Source organism: Orcinus orca, chromosome 2 (assembly GCF_937001465.1).
Source record: "Orcinus orca chromosome 2, mOrcOrc1.1, whole genome shotgun sequence".
In the NCBI taxonomy this organism is placed as follows: domain Eukaryota; kingdom Metazoa; phylum Chordata; class Mammalia; order Artiodactyla; family Delphinidae; genus Orcinus; species Orcinus orca.
The window spans coordinates 84,731,587-84,751,750 of NC_064560.1; the positions used below are offsets into that span (position 1 = coordinate 84,731,587).

Genomic DNA, 20,164 nt, shown 5'->3' on the forward strand with positions numbered 1-20,164 from the left:
ACCCCACCCTTTCCCCTCCAGGAGCAGAGGGAGGGAGAATCTGCCACCTGGCCATGAGGTCTCCTGTCCCGATGGAGAGCCCAAAGCCCTAAGTTCTAGGCCTCAGTCACTCTGTGATCTCGGACAACTCACTTGCCTTCCAGCCTCACTCTCTCCTCCCCTGTGAATCGGAATGGCGGGCTGGGCTGGCCCTAAAGCCTCTGCCCACTCCTCCACACCCAGCAACAGTGACCACCTGCTCACACAAGTCCCAGCTCTCCCGTTACCTCCTTAGGAGAACACATCACCCCTTCCAGAATATACCCATCCCTGGCTCCACGGGGGCAAACCTGCTCTGATTTTGATCACAGCTATTTTCCAGATCAGTGCCCAACAACAGGAGATGTTTGCTGCGTCTGACTTCACACAGCCCCTCCTAGGGACTGGCCCATGGCTGGGGCCGCCTCATCCAAATCTCTCCCTCTGTGGTCTTCTTCTCAGAGAGGAGCCCTGGGCTGGAGGAGAGGGCAGATTTGCACCATCCAATCGGGTGGTGCAGCAGCAAGCATTTTCAGTTTCTAGGACGTGCAGCCCAGCAGGAGGGAAAGGCATCTTCAGCTTAATAAGGTGGGGGCTGTACTCTCAGCAGGGAAAAGGGTCAAGGTCAGGTTAATGAGGAAAATCAGGGCCTCATGCAAGCTAGAGGGTGCATCCCCCACTCTGTGATCTTCAGGAGGAAGAAGTCCAGCAGGGAGGAGAGTTTGCTTTCAGGTCCTTAAAGGGAGAAAATGCAAGCAGCTGGGGCTGGTGGAGAGCAATGGGCTGAGAGGGAGGACCCATCACCACCCCCAACCTCAGAGCAGAGCCCGCCTGCCAGGGAAATCATACACACCCAGGGGGCCGTCTGGGAGGTAGAGCTGGGTTTCAGTGCTCTGTGGGGAGCGGTGGTCAGTCTTATGGGGGGAGAGTTTGCAGAGACACCAGTCCTGGAAGGTTAGAGAGAGGACTGATGGGACTGTGGGGAGAAGAGGTGGCTTAAGAAAGGAGGTTGTGGGCTTCCCTCGTGGTGCAGTGGATAAGAATCCACCTGCCAATGCAGGGGATGCAGGTTCGATCCCTGGTCTGGGAAGATACCACATGCTAAGGAGTAACTAAGCATGTGTGCCACAACTACTGAGCCTGTGCTCTAGAGCCCACAAGCCACAACTACTGAGCCTGTGTGCCACAACTACTGAAGCCTGCAGGCCTAGAGCCTGTGCTCCACAAGAGAAGCCACCGCAATGAGAAGCCCGTGCACCGCAATGAAAAGTAGCCCCCGCTCGCCAAAACTAGACAAAGCCTGCACATAGCGATGAAGACCCAACACAGCCAAAAATAAATAAATAAAAGGAGGTTGTGACCAAGCTGAAATGGAGAGCCCCCCCAACCCTTTACAGGAAGAGACGTGCCCTTACCCCTAGTATCCATCCCAGCCCACGGTTTGCCTCTGTCCCCTGTGTCTGGGCAGTTTGGGAACTGAAAGTATTCATTTCAGTAAGCTGTTTAAGCTTCCCATGGAGGCGGCAAGGACTAACAAAGACAGAGGTGACATTGTTTATAAAAAGGGGTTTACCTTGCGTGGGGTGCTGAAGAGTAATGGCTTGCCTAAGGTTGCCAGATCGAGCAAATAAAAATACAGGACTCCTGTTACCAAAGGCAAGTTGGTGTGCTCGACACACAATGAGGCCAAACAAACCAAAAAGTTGGAAGAGCCAAGAAAGGTTTGTTGCAGGGCCAAGCAAGGGGGACAGGTGGCTTGTGCTCAGAACCCAGCGAAGTCCCTGATGGTTTTCAGGGAGAAGTATTTATAGGCAAAATTTGGGGGTGGGGCTGCAGGGTGTGGCGTTCTTCAGATTGGTTGCTGGTGAGGTAACAGGGTGGTTTTCCAGGAATCTTGTGCTCAGCCTGAAGTTACCATCGTCCACCTGGGTGGGGGCCTTAGTCCCAGTAGAAGATCAAAGATTCTGTTATGTATATTCCTTGAGCAGGAACCGGGATCCTGCTTTAATAGCTGCACTATAGTTTCTTGATTGCTCCTCCTTTGTTTCTGCATTCCCTTCCTTCCTTGATTAGCAACTGTTTAAATCTGTTCCCTGGAACTCAGGGAAATCTAGGAGGCTGAAGCCTTTATCCTGCAAATAAGGAACAAGGAGTGAGGGTGGGGGGCAGATCACAGAAAGGCTTTTGTGCCCAGGAGGGCCCCACAGGGTCCTGCTCGGTTACAATAATACTAAGACATTATTTACCCTTTTCATTATGTTATCATTTGACTGATCATTCAAAAGAATGGTGGGTAAATCTGTTAATGCCTTAGCACAAATTAAGGCAGTGGCACACGAAGGGATCAGGATATGCCACCCCAAAGTATACCATTTTGGCATAAGGATTATTGTGACCTGAAGGCAACTGAGGATCAACAGATGCAGGTAGAGTTCTTTATCCTCGCTTTATCTACCTAAAAGTAGGGCATTGATTTCCCTTTGCGGAGGTGTTTCCCTCAGTACCAGGAAGAGAGGAGGGACTCATCACTGGAGATGAAGAGTGAACATAAAGATGAGTCTATGTAGACAGACCTTACTAGAATAACCCTTATCTTCCATCAGTTCCTTCATATATTTCCTAGCCACTTCCCCATGGTTTACTATTCCTCAAAGCTCAAACCCCCTTTCCTTTGTTAGAATGATATATAAGCTCTCAACCCTAATAACTTCTTTGAGGTTCAGTTCTTTTCTGTAAACTCCCATACATGTAAATATTAATAAAAATTGTATGCTTTTCTCCTGTAAATCTGTCTTTTGTTTGTTTAATCCACAGGCCCCCAGATTCTGAACCTAAGAGGGTAGAGGAAAAGTTTTTCCTCCCCACCACACCAAACTATACTGGTAGTCATTGTAGGCTTCATTGCTGTGTATTTGTCATATGAATGCCCTTGATGGAGCAGTAAAAAATATTAATTTTATTAAATCTCAATCTGTGAGTAGTACATGTCTGTCTGTCTTTTTAATATTCTGTGTGAGAAAGGGGAAAGTATGCATGAAGCACTTCAACATCCAAAGTATGTTGGTTGTCTCAAGGAAACGCACTTGTGTGATTCTTTGAGTTGCCAGCCGAACTAGCTGTTTTCATGGAATACCATTTTTACTTGAAAAAATGAGTGACAAACACTGATGATTCAGACTCTGATAGTTGGACAGACATTTTCTTGAAAATGAATGTAGTGAACCTGTCACTTCATGGAAAACGACGGACACTATTTGTTGCTTACAGTAAAATTTGAACTTTCAAGCAAAAGTTAGAATTTTGGAAAACTTGTATTCATCACTGTGAGCTTCACAGCTTCCTACTGCGATACTGAAACCAAGCAGGACCCTGTGGGCCACCTGGGCATGGAAGTCTTTCAAACAGTTGCTAATCAGGGAAGGGAGAGGATGAAGAGACAAGGGAGGAGCAGCCAAGAAACAGTAGTGCAGCCTTGGGGCAGGGTCCTGTTTCTGCTTCAAGGGTTATACATAACAATGTTTTTGAGTGCTTTTTTTTTTTTTATCATTTAAAGCTACATTTAACTCTTGTACAACCATCTTTGTATTTTTGGATTATTTTCTTTCTATTTTTTGTTTTTTGAATTTTATTTATTTTTTTATACAGCAGGTTCTTATTAGTTATCCATTTTATATATATTAGTGTATATATGTCAATCCCAATCTCCCAGTTCATCACACCACCACCCCACCTCTTTGAGCTCTTTACAGAACTAAAACCCTGAACAAATGGAAAATGTTAGCATTCTTCATTCTGGAGAAGATCATAGTTTAATAACCTTGAGAACTTCATCAAGAGACTGCTTGAGGCCAGATTAAAGGAACCAGAGAAGCTCATTAGAAGGAGACCACCTGAGGCCAGATTAAATGAGTGCAGACCCTGAACACAGCCTAATCCTTATCAGCAACCTGCCCTTGAACCATTGCTATAAAACTCCTCACCAAATCCTCCTAGGCTGGGACACACAGTTTTGAGGGACACAAGCCTGCTGTGTCCCCCTTTGCCTGGCAAAGCAATGAAGTTATCCTTTTCTACATCACCCAAATCTCTGTCTCCAAGATTCGATTCAGCACAGAGGCCGAGTTTTTGGCATCAAAACTGGGATATAATAAGAAATATGTATTTGGTTTTCCTCCATTTATTTGCACAGAGCTCCTATAACCCTTGGAAGTTCCAGAGTCATAGGGGTGAGAGAAGGTCTTTTGTTATTCATCATAAGCCCCTTTCAACCACACCTGAATTTATGCTAATAGGATGACTTCTGAAGGATGCTGGGCTGGTTGCCAGAGGAACTAATCATAAGATTAGAGGGGACTGTGAAACCGTGCAACTCGGATTGGGACTTGAACCCACGTGCTTGGATTTGAAGCAAGCCAAAACCCAGACTGGGACTTGAACTCATGTTCTTTTTCTTTTTTTTGGCTGCACCACGCAGGATGTGGGATCTTAGCTCCCTGACCATGGATCGAACCTGCACCTCCTGCATTGGAAGCATGGATTCTCTACCACTGGACCACTACGGGAAGTCTCGAACCCACCTTCTTTTAACTGAGATCACACACCTAGTCTCAGGACTTAATGAAGCTCAGGTTCTTGATGTCTCACCACAGAAAGAATTCAGTGAGAGACAAAGTGATAGGTAAGAAGTGGATTTAGAGAGAAACACATTCCACAGACAGAGTGTGGGCCATCTCAGAAGGCGAGAGCAGCGCTAGGGTATGGGGTTGTCAGTTTTTATAGTGTGGGTAATTTCATTGACTAATGAGTGGGAGGAGTATTCCAGTTATTTTGGGGAAAGGGTGGGGATTTCCAGAAATTGGGCCACCGCCCACTTTTTGATCTTTGGTGGTCAGGGAGACTAGAGAGGAGTGGGGCTCCTAGCAATACTCCTGAGGCTGGCCTGGCCTCACTCCTCGCTCTGATTGAATCTGCAGGGCTGGGCACTTACTGCTCTTTCCCACCAGGAGCCTGGAGGACGAGGGGGAAGATGGGAGGGCTGAGGCCACTTGGTGCCCACTGCCTTTGATCAGCCTGTGGTCCCTTCCCCCTCCCAGGGCACTCCTCTCAGGGGTTAGGGTGACCAGAGACTTGCTGCCCCAAGTTACCGTTAGCTTCTAGGACCAAGATGACTCTACTAAGTAGAGCTCACCCCACTCTCTCCAAGGAAGCTCTTGGCTCCAAGAAACAGAGACTTCACCTGTGTTTTCTTCCCTTCCTCAGGCTGTTTTGCCCTGATCCCTGGTGGCCCCTGAGGCTGCCACTCTGAATTGAATGTCCTGACCTAGAATGCCTTGGCTGCTCCAGTGACTTAAGAACCATATGTGAGTCCTGGCTCCCACCTTGAGCAAGTTACTCTACCTCCCTGGGCCTCAATTTTTCCAGCTGTATAATAGGGAGGGTAGTATCAACTCCTGGCTGGCCTCAGAACTGTCATGGTGCTGGTGGGTGTGTCACTTAGCTTATGCTAATATGTTACAATGAGCACATAATGAGGCTCAAGTTCCACTGGAAGTCAAGTCTTCCACCATCTTGGATCTAGTTAGTTCTAACCAGTCTTTGTCATGTCCTGTGGCTGTGTCATTGTTTTAAAGGTTGTGCCCTGCCCCCTTCCCTCCAGTTTCAGTTGGATCTTTTGGTCCATCCCTTACCTCTGGGGAGGAGAGCAGGACTTGAGGCTGACTTAATCATCAATGGTCAGTGATTTAATCAATCTTGCCTCTGTAATGAAGCCTTCATAAAATCCCTTAACCAAAGGGATTTGGAGAGCTTCTGGGTTGGTAAAAATATCCATGTGCTGGGAGATGGTGCACCCCAACTCCATGTGGATGGAACTCCTGCACTCAGGACCCTCCCAGATCTTGCTTTACGTATGTCTTTATCTGGCTTTTTATCTCTGTCCTTTATTTTATCCTTTATAACAAACCGGTAAATTTAAGTGTCTCCTTGAGTTCTGTGAACCATTATAGCAAATTCTCTAAAAGGGGGTTGTGGGAACCCCAGCCTTAATAACTGATTAGTTGTCAGTACAAGTGACAACTTGGGACTTGTAGCTGGCATCTGAAGTGGTGGCGGTCTGTGGGACTGAGCCCTTAACCTGGGGGTCTGCTGTACCTCCAAGTAGTTAGTGTCAGTTGGTGTCTAGAAAACTGGTTGATGTAGAAAAAAAAAATCCATACATTGGGTATCATAAGTGTTGTGAAAAACAGCAGTTTTTTCTTTTACTGGTACTTAAAGGCTTTTCTGATGAGATTAGTAGTGACAGTAACAAATGTGATTTTTCAATATTGTATACTTAAATGTGTTAAAATTTGGAAGATCTGTATAACTCAATCAGTATTTTCCAAATGACAAACGTATGATGTTACAAAGTCATGCACATATAAAAGATTCATTCAAAGTGCAAGACAAGACAATAGATTTTAAGGTAACAGAGTATGAAAAATGTTCTTGCTATGGTTTCAGATTTACATTGCAACTAACCTTTAAGAAAATGCCACTTGTCGAATTTTGATGTGCTATCAGAAAAGAATAACCACAAAAGGCTATTAGAAGTTTCCTCCTTTTTCTAGCTATATATCTTTGTGACACTGAGTTTTCTTCACTTACTTCAACCAAAAAAATGCATTGCAATAGAGTGAATGCAGAAGCAGATATGAGAATCAAGCTGTTTTCTATTAAGCCAGGGATTAAAGAGGCTCTCAAAAAATGCAAAACAAAGCCATTCTTCTCACTAAATTTTTTTGTTTTGGAAAAAATAGTTTCTTTTCATAAAAATATGTTCTTTACATTAATATATAATTGGTTTATTATAGTTATTTTTAAATGAATTAATATATAAATATTTAAAATTTTTCTTAGTCTTAATTTCTAATAGCCCTCATTAATAAAAGTGCTTTGGAGTCCTCAATAATTTTGAGTATAAAAGGGTCCAAAATTAAAAAGTCTGAGAACCGCTGCAAAACAAAGTGAATGTCTTCATCTCACTCCTGAATCTCAGCCTACTGTTTGCTTCTCTCCAAAGACCACTGCTGTGGACAATGTCTTACCTATCCTTCCCTACATTCTCTGTCTTTATACCCAAAAGGTACTCACTATTCTGCACCTGGATCTTCTCAGTAGCAAAATAATGGACCACAGGAACTAGTCTATATCAGTATATATACGGTTACTATGTTCTTTTTTTTTTTTTTTTTTTTTTTTTTTGCTGTACGCGGGCCTCTCACTGTTGTGGCCTCTCCCGTTGCGGAGCACACGCTCCGGACGCGCAGGCTCAGCGGCCATGGCTCATGGGCCCAGCCGCTCCGCAGCATGTGGGATCCTCCCGGACCAGAACACGAACCTGTGTCCCCTGCATCAGCAGGCGGACTCTCAACCACTGCGCCACCAGGGAAGCCCGCTATGTTCTTTTTAATGGCTGCATTATATGCCTATTATAAGAATGTAATGTAATCAATTAAACCGTTTCTCTGTTGCTGAACATTTCGGATTGTTTCTAATTTTTATTTTATTTTTTAAATAATTAAAACAATGATGCAATGAACATACTTAGAAAAGTTTTAAACAGGGAAGTGATATGATCAGATTCACCTGTTTAAAAAATCATGCAAACTGCTGAAATCTGAAGTAGACTGGTGGATTGTATCAATGTCAATTTCCAGGCTGTAGCTATTATTACTATTACAAGATGTCATCACTGGTGAAAGCTGGGGGATGGGAACCAAACGAAGGGAATCTCTATTATTTCTTATAACTGCATGTGACTACAATTATTACAAAATAAAAAGTTTAATTAAAAAGAACCCTAACACCCATTAGGATGGATGCTATCAAAAACAAACAAACAACAAAACAAAACAGAAAATAACAAGTGTTGGTGAGGATGCAAAGAAATTGGAACTTTTGTGCACTGCTTGTAGGAATGTAAAATGGTACAGCCATGGTGGGAAACAGTATAGAAGTTACTCAAAAAATTAAAAATAGAATTACCATATTCCCCTTCTGGGTATGTACTAAAAAGAATTTAAAGCAGGGTCTCAAAGAGATATTTGTATATCCATGTTCATAGCAGCATTATTTAAAATAGCTAAAACATGGAAGCAATTCAAGTGTCCGTCAACGGGTGAATGGATAGGCAAAATGTGGTATATATATCCAAAGGAGTGTTACTCAGCCTTAAAACAGAAGGAAATTCTGACATATCCTACAACTTGGATGAACTACGCTAAGTGAAATAGGCCAGTCACAAAAAGACAAATACTATGTGATTCCACTTATATGGGGTTTCTAGAGTAGTCAAATTAATAGAAACAGAAAAAATTGTCGTTGCCAGGGACTGGGTGGGGGGTAGGAAAGGGGGAGTTGTTGTTTAATGGGTATACAGTTTTGGTTTTGCAAGCTGAAAAAATTTTGGAGACTGGTAGCACAACAACGTAAATACACTTAACACTACTGAGCTGTATACTTGGAAATGGTTAAGTTGGTCAGTTTTATGTTATGTGTTTTTTACCACAATTAGGAAAAAAAAACTGGAGGAGGACTACTGAGAAAACAATCACCCTGGCTGCAGCAAGGTTTGGAACGGCCAGACAAGAGGCAGGCAGGGCTCCTAGCAGAATGTTCCTATTGTCTAATGCTAGGGCTTGAACCAAGCAAGTGGCATGGAGCTGAAGCGGCTGTGATAATTGAATTATTGGTCCAAATCTTTGCTCCCTGTAAAAGAATTCTCCATCCATACCCTTGTCATAGTGGACAGAGAATACTTTCCCACCTTTTGACTTTGTGTTTGGCTATGTGACTTGCTTTGGCCATTAGGAAGTTTGTGAATCTGACAAGAGAAGCTTTGAAATATGCTTGCTCACAGGACATGCCCTCTTGTGCTGCAGTAATCTGTCATGATAAAAACATTCCCGGACAGCCACTGCTCCTTCAGTCTGGGTCCTGGAATGAGTGTCCAGGAACAGACCATATGCCCTGGGTAGCCACTGGTCCAAGGAGAATGAGAGACATGTAGAGCACACCTGAACTCAACCTGGTTTGGAGCCTGAAGCTAGATGATTCAAGGTACAGCTGACTCACAGACCCACGAGCATGACAATGTGTGGTTATTATTTTAAGCTTCTGAGTGGTTTTTGTTTTGTTTTGTTTTTGGTATAGCACAAGTAATCATTTTACAATGGCACTTTAGGTACACCTTGAACTTTATACAGTGTTGTATGTCAGTTATATCTCAATAAAGCTAGAAAAAAAATAATGGCATTTAGCAGGCTTTTATAAACTCAACCATCATTTTGCTGACAGCAAAGCTTACCATCAAGCAACATTCAACCCCCAAACACAGAAGACATTCCAAAGGCAGTCAGGAGAGCGCTGAGATGGTTCAAGTTCATGCACAGACTGCTAGTGAAAGCACAGAGTAAAGAATCCCAGGAGATCATTTCACAGATGGGAGTATAGAAGACTAAGACCTTAGCTATAGTTCATAGCAGGGTGTTGGTATAATTGCTGTAGGAAAATACAATCAATACCTCTTAGCATAATCTTTCTGGAGTGACTTGAGTCTGGGAATTGAAATGAATATATTCTTACTGGTTGGGATTATTTGGTTAAGATGCTATTTGGAATAAACATTATCCTGTGATAATGAATCACTGGTCCTTGCAGGACGGAAGGGGCCCAGAATAGTTAACTTGCCCCCAGGTTAACTTGCCACCAAGGAGGCAACTGGTCTTCTGGAGAAATGGTATTAAATGGGGGACTGGTGTTCATCTCTGTTGCTGGCAGCTGGGACACTCGTTAGCAACAGTAGCTAAGTCAGCCTTGGTTAGTGGGAACCTACACTGTTTGTTGGGTTCATGCATGGCCTCCATCCCTCTGACTGTGGCTACTTCCTTCATGTGTCCATTGTGACAGCACCAGAGTGACCAATGACTGAAGCTGGCTGATGTCAGATGGCCAAGTCATCTTGGTGTCTAGTACCTTTTCCATGGTAAATAAGCTTCTGAGTTTTGGGGGGGGGGGTCATTTATTACACAGCCACATTTTAGCTCTTAACAGACTAATATAGAGGAATTAAAAACTTATTATGGAAAATTTCAGACATATACAAAAGTAGGGGAAATAGTATGGTGAGCCTCTGGGTACCTGTGTGTCATATGGCCAATCTTGTTTCACCTATACCCTTGCCCACTCCTCCCTCAACTCCTGGATTATCTTGAAGCAAGCTCAAGAGATCATATTATTTCATCTGTAAATATTTCAGTATGTAGCTCCAAAAGATAAGGAATTAAAATAAGACAATACATTATACAAAAAATCATTAATAATTCATTAACAGAAACAGCAATCCAGTCAGCGTTTATATTTCTTTGATTATCTTATAATTTTCTTCTCTTTCATTTTCTTTTTTATTTTCTTTTTAAAATTAATTAATTAATTAAGTTATTTATGGCTATGTTGGGTCTTCGTTGCTGCGCGCGGGCTTTCTCTAGTTGCGGCGAGCAGGGGCTACTCTTCGTTTTGTTGTGCGGGCTTCTCACTGCAGTGGCTTCTCTTGCTGCAGAGCACGGGCTCTAGGTGCATGGGCTTCAATAGTTGTGGCAAGCCGGCTTAGTAGTTGCGGCTTGCGGGCTTTGTTGCTCCGCGGCATGTGGGATCTTCCTGGACCAGGGCTCGAACCCGTGTCTCCTGCATTGGCAGGCAGACTCCTAACCACTGTGCTGCCAGGGAAGTCCCTTGTAACACTGTTTTGTGAAAGAAATTGGATCATTCATCATTGTAGTTCGCCACAGTCTGGACTTGGCTGATTTCATCCCTGTGGTACCATTTAGTATGTTCTTTTGTCTTCTGTATTTTCTGTAAATTGAGCAAATTCAGATTCAACTTTTTTTTTTAAGCACTGCTTCTTAGGCGGTGATGTGTGCTTCCATCAGGAGCACCTAATCTCTGGTTGGCTCTCTTTTTGTGACATTTGCAGCCATTGATGTTCATTGCCTGTATTCATGAGGGGCTGTGATATTTTCACCACATCATTTATTCTTCTTTTATTAGCAGGCATACTTCTACAAAGTGACACTTCCCCTCATTGATTATTTACTTACCCTGAGGGAGAGATCATATATAAAAGACAGGCTAAATATTTGATGCTTTCCTTTTATTTACCGGTTGCCTAGCAGCCTCCTAAAGGGACAAATGAGTTACTTTTAAAAATGCATATGAATCAGTGGATTTAAACATGTTTGATGGGTGTCAATCAGTCTATTGCAGTTATTATTCTTACTGATGCTCAAGGAATCCTTCCTTTGGCTAGTGGAAGTGTATTCAGGTTGGCTCCTGTGTTTTGTTTTGTTTTGTTTTAGGCCGGGCCGTGTGGCATGCGGGATCTTAGCTCCCGAACCAGGGGTCGAACCTGTTTCCCCTGCATTGGGAGCTGGAGCCCCAACCACTGGCCCGCCAAGGAAATCCCAGCTCCTATGTTCTTTTGACACAATCCTGGTAGTGTTTCACAGATCCTTATGACATGACAAGATGTGAGTTATCTACTTTTCAGAAGCACACTTGCATCGGCAGTGCTTGATGACTGATTGCATGTCAGTGGCAGCGGGAGGCAGACTCACTCCTACTTTTGTTTGTTTGCTTGTGTTGGCTGCACCACACAGTTTGTGGGATCTTAGTTCCCTGACCAGGGATTGAACCCAGGCCCATGGCAGTGAAAGCGCAGAGTCCTAACCACTGGACCGCCAGGGAATTCCCTCGTTCCCAGTTTTATGACGTGTAAACCTATGTGGACAGTGGTGTCACTCGCTGCTTGAGAAGAAGGAGCAGGTTTGGGGTCAAGGTTGAGGCTGAGACACCTGGGGCAGAGGCATGCTCTGTGGCTCTGCAGCTCTGCTTTCTACCCTTCCATCCCATCCTGTTTTAGTCACACATTTATCAACCCATCCTTGATAAAATGCCAGGTCTGTGGGGGCCATGAGAGAAGTGATTCTTGCCCCTGAGAGCTCCAGGTCCAGATGCAGAGACAAGCTTCTTTCTCCTGAAATAACAAGGGCTGGGGGGCAGGAGACCAGATTGGTCAGAGAAGACTCAGAGGGCACTGTGGGGAGGACAGACATCTCCGGCCATCCCTCAGGGCCTTGGGGACTTGAGCACTACAGCCCTAGCACACAGGAAGGGCAATGGCCATCACTGCAGACGCCATGGGGTGGCTGAAGACAATGGTACTCCAAGGCCCCAGCCAGCTGCAATCTTCCACATGGCCCATGGCACAAGTCAGCACAGCCAGGAAGGGCAGCCACGAGGGGTCACTTTCCTCGCCTGGTGTCTGGGCATGAGAAAGCACTGGTCTTCTCCAAACATGGCTTGGGCTTCAAAGAGGGATGTGTGTCTTGTTGTTGCAGTGTGCTCAGCTTGGTTATATAACCCTCCCAGCCGCTGACATATACACACACTTGTGCATTCACTCGTGGTACACAAAGCACATGAGTTCAAATTAATAAACTTGCCTCACGTGTACAGTCACGCACAGCCACCGACTGCCACATACACATACAGAGGAAGTGCAGAAGAGGAGAGCTGGCCCTTTTCAGAGGGTGAGAAGACTGTGTTTGAATCTGGCTCCTTCACTAGGCCCCTGGTCTGTAGACCTCAGCTTACTGATCTGTAAAGCAAGATGTTGGCCTTAATGTCCCTGCCCCCGAGGTCCTTGCTCATGCTGACAATCAGGTTCTATGGTTTTCAACGCACATATGCATTCCTAGGAACTCTGGGGACCCCCTGACCAAGCCAGAGGATTACCGCAGAGATGCTCTAATTTCCCTAGAATATTTAAGTGTGCTGTCCCCCCATCACAAAGGCACATTTTAGCCAGAAGGAGCCCTACACCTTCTGACTCCCCAAGCCCTCAGGCTGAACCTTTCTTTTTCCCTGAGTACATCAACCAGAGGAGAGTGAAATGCTCACCCGGTGGCCCCCAGCTGGAATGGAGGGGCAGCTGGCTCTAGCTCTGTACCTGCTCCCTGGGCCTGGATTCCCCCCACCCACTTCCCCAGAGCTCCAGCAGTGACAGTAACCAGTCTGTAAGGTTAGCGGGGGAGGGGGTGGGGGGGGCGGGTCACTATTTGCCTATGGAATTGGGATTTGCCAGCCTTCGAAGGCCTATGGGGCCCTGGTAGGTTTCCTGGGTGGATAGGAGAGCTCTGTGTGTGCCTCATGGCTCCCTCAAGCTCAGTTTGCTCACTCCCAGGCAGCTGCCAAGGGACCCTGAAGCTTAAGGGATCCTCTAGGTTGAATGTAGGTTTTCGGAGAAGTCCTGTGGGGAGAAGGGAAGACTTTTCCACAGAAAGGCAGACTATGTAGTGAAATTGGGGAAGCTCTGAACTAAATCAACAACTTATACACTATGTGCCTTTGGGCAACCTCTAGGCCTCAGTTTACTCATCTATAAAATGGGAACCAAAGTGACTATCCTAGTACTGTCTGAAGGATTCACTGAGAAACTGCCTATAAAGCACTCAGCATGGTGTCTGGCACATAGTAAGTGTTCAAAATCTAGTAGCTGTTGTTATTATTATTATCGACTGAACTGTCTTTCAAAAAAGGGCACAAAGGTAGGTTCTGGGAACTCCAGAAAGGGATGCTTGATTTCCATATTCAACAAACTTTGAAAGGAATATTAAAGTACATTATAAGCATTTTGAAAATAATGACTTTTACTTCTGTATCTGGCACTATGCAGACAAATTGAGTAGTGAAATCCCTCTCTAAAAATGCTGAATATCGAAAATGGGCATGTTAAAGCACAGATGAACTAGCGTTAAGTAAGAGAAACAGGCTGAAGCCAGAATAATGAGAGAGCATGATCCTAGCGGGGTAAGCCTAAACTAGAGCAGGTGCTCCCCTGAGGGACTGGGCTGTAGATGGACCTCCTGGGCACCACGTCAGTACTTCTGACCCCCACTCTGATTCTAGCCACTGCAGAGGTGACCATTTTCATGTGGACCTCGACCAGCCTCATGTAGGTGTCACCTCATCTTGGGCACTTGTGATCTACCTCTTGTTCCTGTCTGAGACTATTTGACTCTGCAGGGTAGGATGACCTTGGGAATCTCTTGGACCTTCATACACGTACAACCCCTAAGTTCAGAGGACTTAATATCTGTAGGGCCACTCTTGATCAGTGGGGGACAGGAGCAAATAATAAATGCTTCTGCCTTTAGTCTCCATGTCACAAGGCTCCTCAGAAGATCCTGTGAGAATCAAGAACATATCACAGGTCCCCTTGATAAGGCGATCTTGTACTGGCTTTTGTTTCTTTGTTTCACTTTTCCCAACCCTCACTCCTGTTCCCTAGGGTCAAATTAACTGCATCCAAGTTTTGTCTGAAGCTCTGCCTTAGGAGAAACAAAACAGCAGGAAAGAGAAAGAAAAGGTCTTAAGTCTGGGCCTGGGAAGGAGGTTATCAAAGACCCCTCCCCTCCCCCCAATTTGGGACTTCTCAAAAGTCAATGCTCTAGGGGAGAAACAGGGGGAAAAATACCAACTCACCCACAGAAGACTTTCCCATATTCGCTTAGCTCTGGGTGGAGTAGGAACACAGGGGATTAAAAAAAAGTCCACTAGGATTCCTGATATAAAACAACATTCACGGGCTTCCCTGGTGGCGCAGTGGTTGAGAGTCCGCCTGCCGATGCAGGGGACACGGGTTCGTGCCCCGGTCCTGGAAGATCCCACATGCCGCGAAGCGGCTAGGCCCGTGAACCATGGCCACTGAGCCTGCGCGTCCGGAGCCTGTGCTCCGCAAGGGGAGAGGCCACAACAGTGAGAGGCCCGCATACCGCAAAAAAAACAAAAACCAAAACCAAACAAACAAACAAAAAACCCATTCATGTGGAGGGAAGCCCTAAATCATATTCTTTGTGAGACTGGAAAAACTCCAAGCCAAAAATATATTTAAAAGTTGTTCTGGGGCTTCCCTGATGGCACAGTGGTTAAGAATCCACCTGCCAATGCAAGGGACATGGGTCCGAGCCGTGATCCAGGAAGATCCCACATGCCGCGGAGCAACTAAGCCCGTTTGCCACAACAATTGAGTCTGTGCTCTAGAGCCCACAAGCCACAACTACTGAGCCTATGTGCCACAACTACTGAAGCCTGCACACCTAGAACCTGTGCTCTGCAACAAGAGAAGCCACCACAATGAGAGGCCCCCACACACCGCAACGAAGAGTAGCCCCCGCTCACCGCAACTAGAGAAAAGCCCGCACGCAACGAAGACCCAACGCAGCCAAAAATAAAATAAATAAATTTATGAAAAAAGAAAAGAGAGTATAGTATTGACAAAAGGGTTGATACATATGTCAGTGGAGCTGTTAGTAATTAAACAAGGAGGCCTTCAGACTGAGGTGGCTCTAATGTGCTGTAAGCAAACCAAAACCTAATCCAGAGTAAATTCCTATAAATGCCCCAAGGTTAAGAAATTGAAACTGAAGAACAACCAGTCACAAACAGTCAACTAGGCTTTTCCAAATAAGGCAACTGCTTAAGGTATAGCAAATCAAATAATTTCCTTGCTTTGCTTCCATGTCTGCTCTATAAAAGCCTTTTCCCGCAGCTCCTGCTGGTAGAGTGCTCCTAATCACTCCTGGTTTGCTGCTGCCCAGTTTGAATCCATGTTTGCTGAAATAAACTCTTCCAAATTTTAATGTACTTTAGTTTATCTTTTAAGAGATCAGAATTGAGATCCTAAAGGTACGCTCATGCGTATATGGTCAATTGATTTTTGATAAAGGTGTCAAGTCAATTCAATGGACAAATAATATTCTTTTCAACAAATTGTACTGGGATAATTGGACAGTCAGTAAAAAAAAAAGAAGAAGAAGCTCAGCCCATAAATCACACCATATTAAAAAATTAACTCAAAATGGACCATAGACAAAAATGTAAAACCTAAAACTATAAACCTAAAACACAGTAGAAAAATCTTTGTGACCATGGGTCAGGCAAAGCTTTCTTAGATATTCTACCAAAAGCACAATCCATAAAGAAAAAAATCATTAAACTATATTTCATAAAAGTTTTTAAGGTTTTGCTCTTCAAACACTATTAAGTAGATGAAAAGGCAAGTCTCAGCTGGAGAGAAAATATTTGCAATACACATATCTGATATAGGACTAGTATCCAGAATGTACAAACAATTCCCAAAAGTCAATAATAGGAAGGGGAACTTCTGACCGAGGTGGCATGAAGAGGTTGGCAAATACTTCCCTCCCAAAACAAGTATAAAACTGGACACATAAAAAAAACAAAAACCAAAAACAAAATAAAAAAACCTTTGCAGTGTTTTGGAAATTAGCCAAAGGCAAACAACAAATTGAGAAGCATTTATTCATGAAAAAATGCTAGAACTTTGAGCAAAAACAGTGGAATTTTGCAATCTTTTTGCCTAGGGTTGCTCCCATTACCCCCCAGCTTGGTCATTGACAATGACAGTGTTAACAGGGTGTGGATGAAAACCAGAAGTATATCCACAAGAGGGGATACACTTGAATTGAAATAGGCAAAAACAAATTTTTTTTAAATGTATTTGTTCATTTTGACTGTGCCAGGTCTTAGCTGCTGCACACGGGATCTTTGCTGCTGCATGCGGATCTTAGTTGTGGCAGGCAGACTCCCGGCTGCAGCATGCATGCAGGATCCAGTTCCCCAACCAGGGATCAAATGAAGTCCCCCTGCATTGGGAGCGTGGAGTCTCACCCACTGGACCACCAGGGAAGTCCCCAAATAGACAAAAACGTAAGCCAGCAGCATCATCTGTAAAACTAGGAAACAAATGAAAAAACCCTGCAGTTTTGCTAGCCTGGCTGGGAGAGCAGCACACCAGCAAGAAACTTAATGGGGAGATCCTGGAAATCAGACAGCCACAGAAAGGCTAGATCAGCTCTCCGTGCATGCCTGGCTGACTGGGAAAGTATGAACATTCAGAGAGGAGATCTACAAGAGCCCTAGCAGAAAGTGAAGGCCAAGGCAGTCTTGAGAACTAGATGAACTTTGAATAAACTCTACAACCCACATACAGATCAACTGGCAGAATACAGAGTCAAGGTATTTGAGCACAACCTCATATAAGTGGAATCAGACAGTATTTGTCCTTTTGTGACCAACTCATTTCACTTAATTTCTTTTAGAAAGCATAAAATTATATAAAGCAATAATTATAACATAACACTGTATTGTTTAAGTTCATAACATATATAAATTACATATGAAACTAATAGCACCAAAGAGGGGAGAAGAAATGGAGCTGTATTGGAGGAAAGTTGCTATATTTAAGCAGAATTAAATCAATATAAAAGTAGATAGTGGGGGCTTCCCTGGTGGCACAGTGGTTGAGAGTCCGCCTGCCGATGTAGGGGACATGGGTTCGTGCCCCGGTCCGGGAAGATCCCACATGCCGTGGAGCAGCTGGGCCCGTGAGCCATGGCTGCTGAGCCTGCGTGTCCGGAGCCTGTGCTCCACAACAGGAGAGGCCACAACAGTGAGAGGCCCGCGTACCGCCAAAAAAAAAAAAAAAAAAGTAGATAGTGGGACTTCCCAGGCAGTCCAGTGGTTAAGACTTCACTTTCCAATGCAGGGGGTGTGGGTTCGACCCCTGGTTGTGGAGCTAAGATCCCACAAGCCTCGTGGCCAGGAAACCAAAACATAAAACGGAGGCAATGTTGTGGCAAATTCAATAAAGACTTTAAGAAAAAAATGGTCCACATCAAAAAAAATCTTAAAAAATAAAAGTAGATAGTGATGTTAGGATTTTAATCCTTAAGCAACTACTAAGAAAATAACATTTAAAATATAGTTAAGTGGCTTCCCTGGTGGCGCAGTGGTTGAGAGTCCGCCTGCTGATTCAGGGAACACAGGTTCGTGCCCCGGTCCGGGAAGATCCCACATGCTGTGGAGCAGCTAGGCCCGTGAGCCATGGCCGCTGAGCCTGCGCGTCCGGAGCCTGTGCTCTGCAACGGGAGAGGCCACAACAGTGAGAGGCCTGTGTACCACAAAAAAAAAAAAAAATATATATATATATATATATATATATATATATAGTTAAAACAATCTACAGAGGCATGAAGGTAGTACACTAGAAATATTTATTTAACACAAATGAAGGCAATAAAGGAGGAACAGAGGAACAAAAAGGACATGAGACATAAGAAAATAAATAGCAAGATGGATTGACATAAATCAAATCATATCAATACTTACATTAAATATGAATGGTCTAAACATTCCAGTAAAAAGACATAGACTGTCAGAATGTCTGATAAAGCAAGATCCAACTATATGTTGTCTACGAGAGGCACATCTTAAATTCAGAAGTATGAACAGGTTGAATGTAAAAAGGATGGAAAATCATATATCATGTAAACAGTAACCATAAAAGAGTGGGAGTAATTATATTAATGTCAGGCAAAATTAGACTTTAAAGCAAGAAACACTACTACAGACAAAGGGATACTCCATAATGATAAAAGAATCAATGCATCAAGAAGATAAAACAGTTATAAACAAACAAATAAATAAGCAGTTAATAACAGAGCCCCAACACTTATGAAGCAAAAGCAGACAGAATTGAAAGGAGATATAGACAGTTCAACAACTATAGTAGGAGATTTCAATACACCTCTATTGGTAACTGATGAGCAAATGATCAGAAAATCAGTAAGGATATAAGAGACTTGAACAATGCTCTCAAGCAATTTGACCTAACTTTGACACAAAATTCAAACCAATAACAGTTCAATACACAGTATTTCCAAGCAAACATGTAACATTCTCTAGTCTCTAAGACTCTCTAAATTTTAGGCCAGAAAACAAGACTCAAGAAATTTAAAAAGACTTAGATCACACAAGGTATGTTCTCTATACACATTTTTTTGATTAAATTAGAAATCTAAAAGAGAAGAAAATTGAGAAATCTCCAAATATTTGGAAATTAAGACACTTCTCAATAACTCATGGATCAAAAAAGAAGACAAAGTAGAAATTAGAGAATAAATTGAACTGAATGAAAATTCAAACACAGCATATCTATATTTATTGGATGTCATTAAATCAATGCTTAAAGAAAAATTTACAATTTTAAATGCTTAGGTTAGAATGGGAGAAATATCAATAATCTAAGCTTTTGTTTCAGAGTTTGAAAAAGAAAAGCAAATCAAACCCAAAGTAAGAAGAAGGGAGGGAATAATAAAGATAAAAGCAGAAAGCTATGAAATAGGAAAAAAAAAAAAAAAGAAAGAAAAACATAATCAGTGAGGGCTTCCCTGGTGGCGCAGTGGTTGAGAGTCCGCCTGCCGATGCACGGGACACGGGTTTGTGCCCTGGTCCGGGAAGATCCCACATGCCGCGGAGTGGCTGGGTCCGTGAGCCATGGCTGTTGAGCCTGCATGTCCGGAGCCTGTGCTCCGCAACGGGAGAGGCCACAACAGTGAGAGGACCGCGTACCGAAAAAAAAAAAAATCAGTGAAACCAAAAGTGGTTCTTTAAAAAGATCAACAAAACGGATAAAGCTTACTGGTCTAACCAAGAAAAAAAGAGAATACACAAATTACCAAAACCAGCAATGAAAGAGGAGACATCACAATACACCATTTACAAAAAGCCTGCAGCTGACTTGATACTTAATAGTGCAAACAGAATGCTTTCCCCCGAAGATCAGGAATAAGGGAAAGATATTCTCTCTCCCTCCCTTCTATTCAGCCTTGTACTGGAGTTCCTAGCCAGTGCAAACAAGAGAAGAAAAAGAAATTAAAGGCATGCAGATTGGAAAGTAATAAGTAAAACTGTCTTTAACCACAGAGGTCATGATTCTGAATGTAGATAATTCTAAGGAGTGTACTTTAAAAATTAGTAGAATTAGGACTTCCCTAGTGGTCCAGTGGTTAAGAATCCACCTTCCTATGCCGGGGACACGGGTTTGATCCCTGGTCGGGGAACCTAGTTCCCACATGCCGTGGGGCAACTAAGCCCACGTGCAGCAACTACTGAGCCCACATGCTCTGGAGCCCATGCACCACAACTAGAGAGAAGCCTGCGCACCACAACTAGAGAGAAGCCTGCA

General features: G+C 43.7%; 1 protein-coding gene and 1 long non-coding RNA gene across 2 annotated transcripts in view; both read right to left on the reverse strand.

Moving 5' to 3' along the window:
- LOC117203835 (uncharacterized) overlaps nucleotides 1–7,994 on the reverse strand; it is a 31,843-nt gene extending 23,849 nt beyond the window's left edge. The window contains exons 1-2 of the long non-coding RNA XR_007475285.1: nucleotides 872–7,994; nucleotides 330–494 (exon numbers count right to left, since the gene is read on the reverse strand). This is a non-coding gene — a long non-coding RNA (uncharacterized LOC117203835). The remainder of the gene's footprint in view (nucleotides 1–329; nucleotides 495–871) is intronic.
- Nucleotides 7,995–16,421: 8,427 nt separating this feature from the next.
- The window catches only part of PPCDC (phosphopantothenoylcysteine decarboxylase), an 82,936-nt gene continuing 79,193 nt past the window's right edge, over nucleotides 16,422–20,164 (reverse strand). The window contains exon 9 of the transcript XR_007475283.1: nucleotides 16,422–16,863. The gene's annotated coding sequence lies outside the window, so the exon portion shown is untranslated. The remainder of the gene's footprint in view (nucleotides 16,864–20,164) is intronic.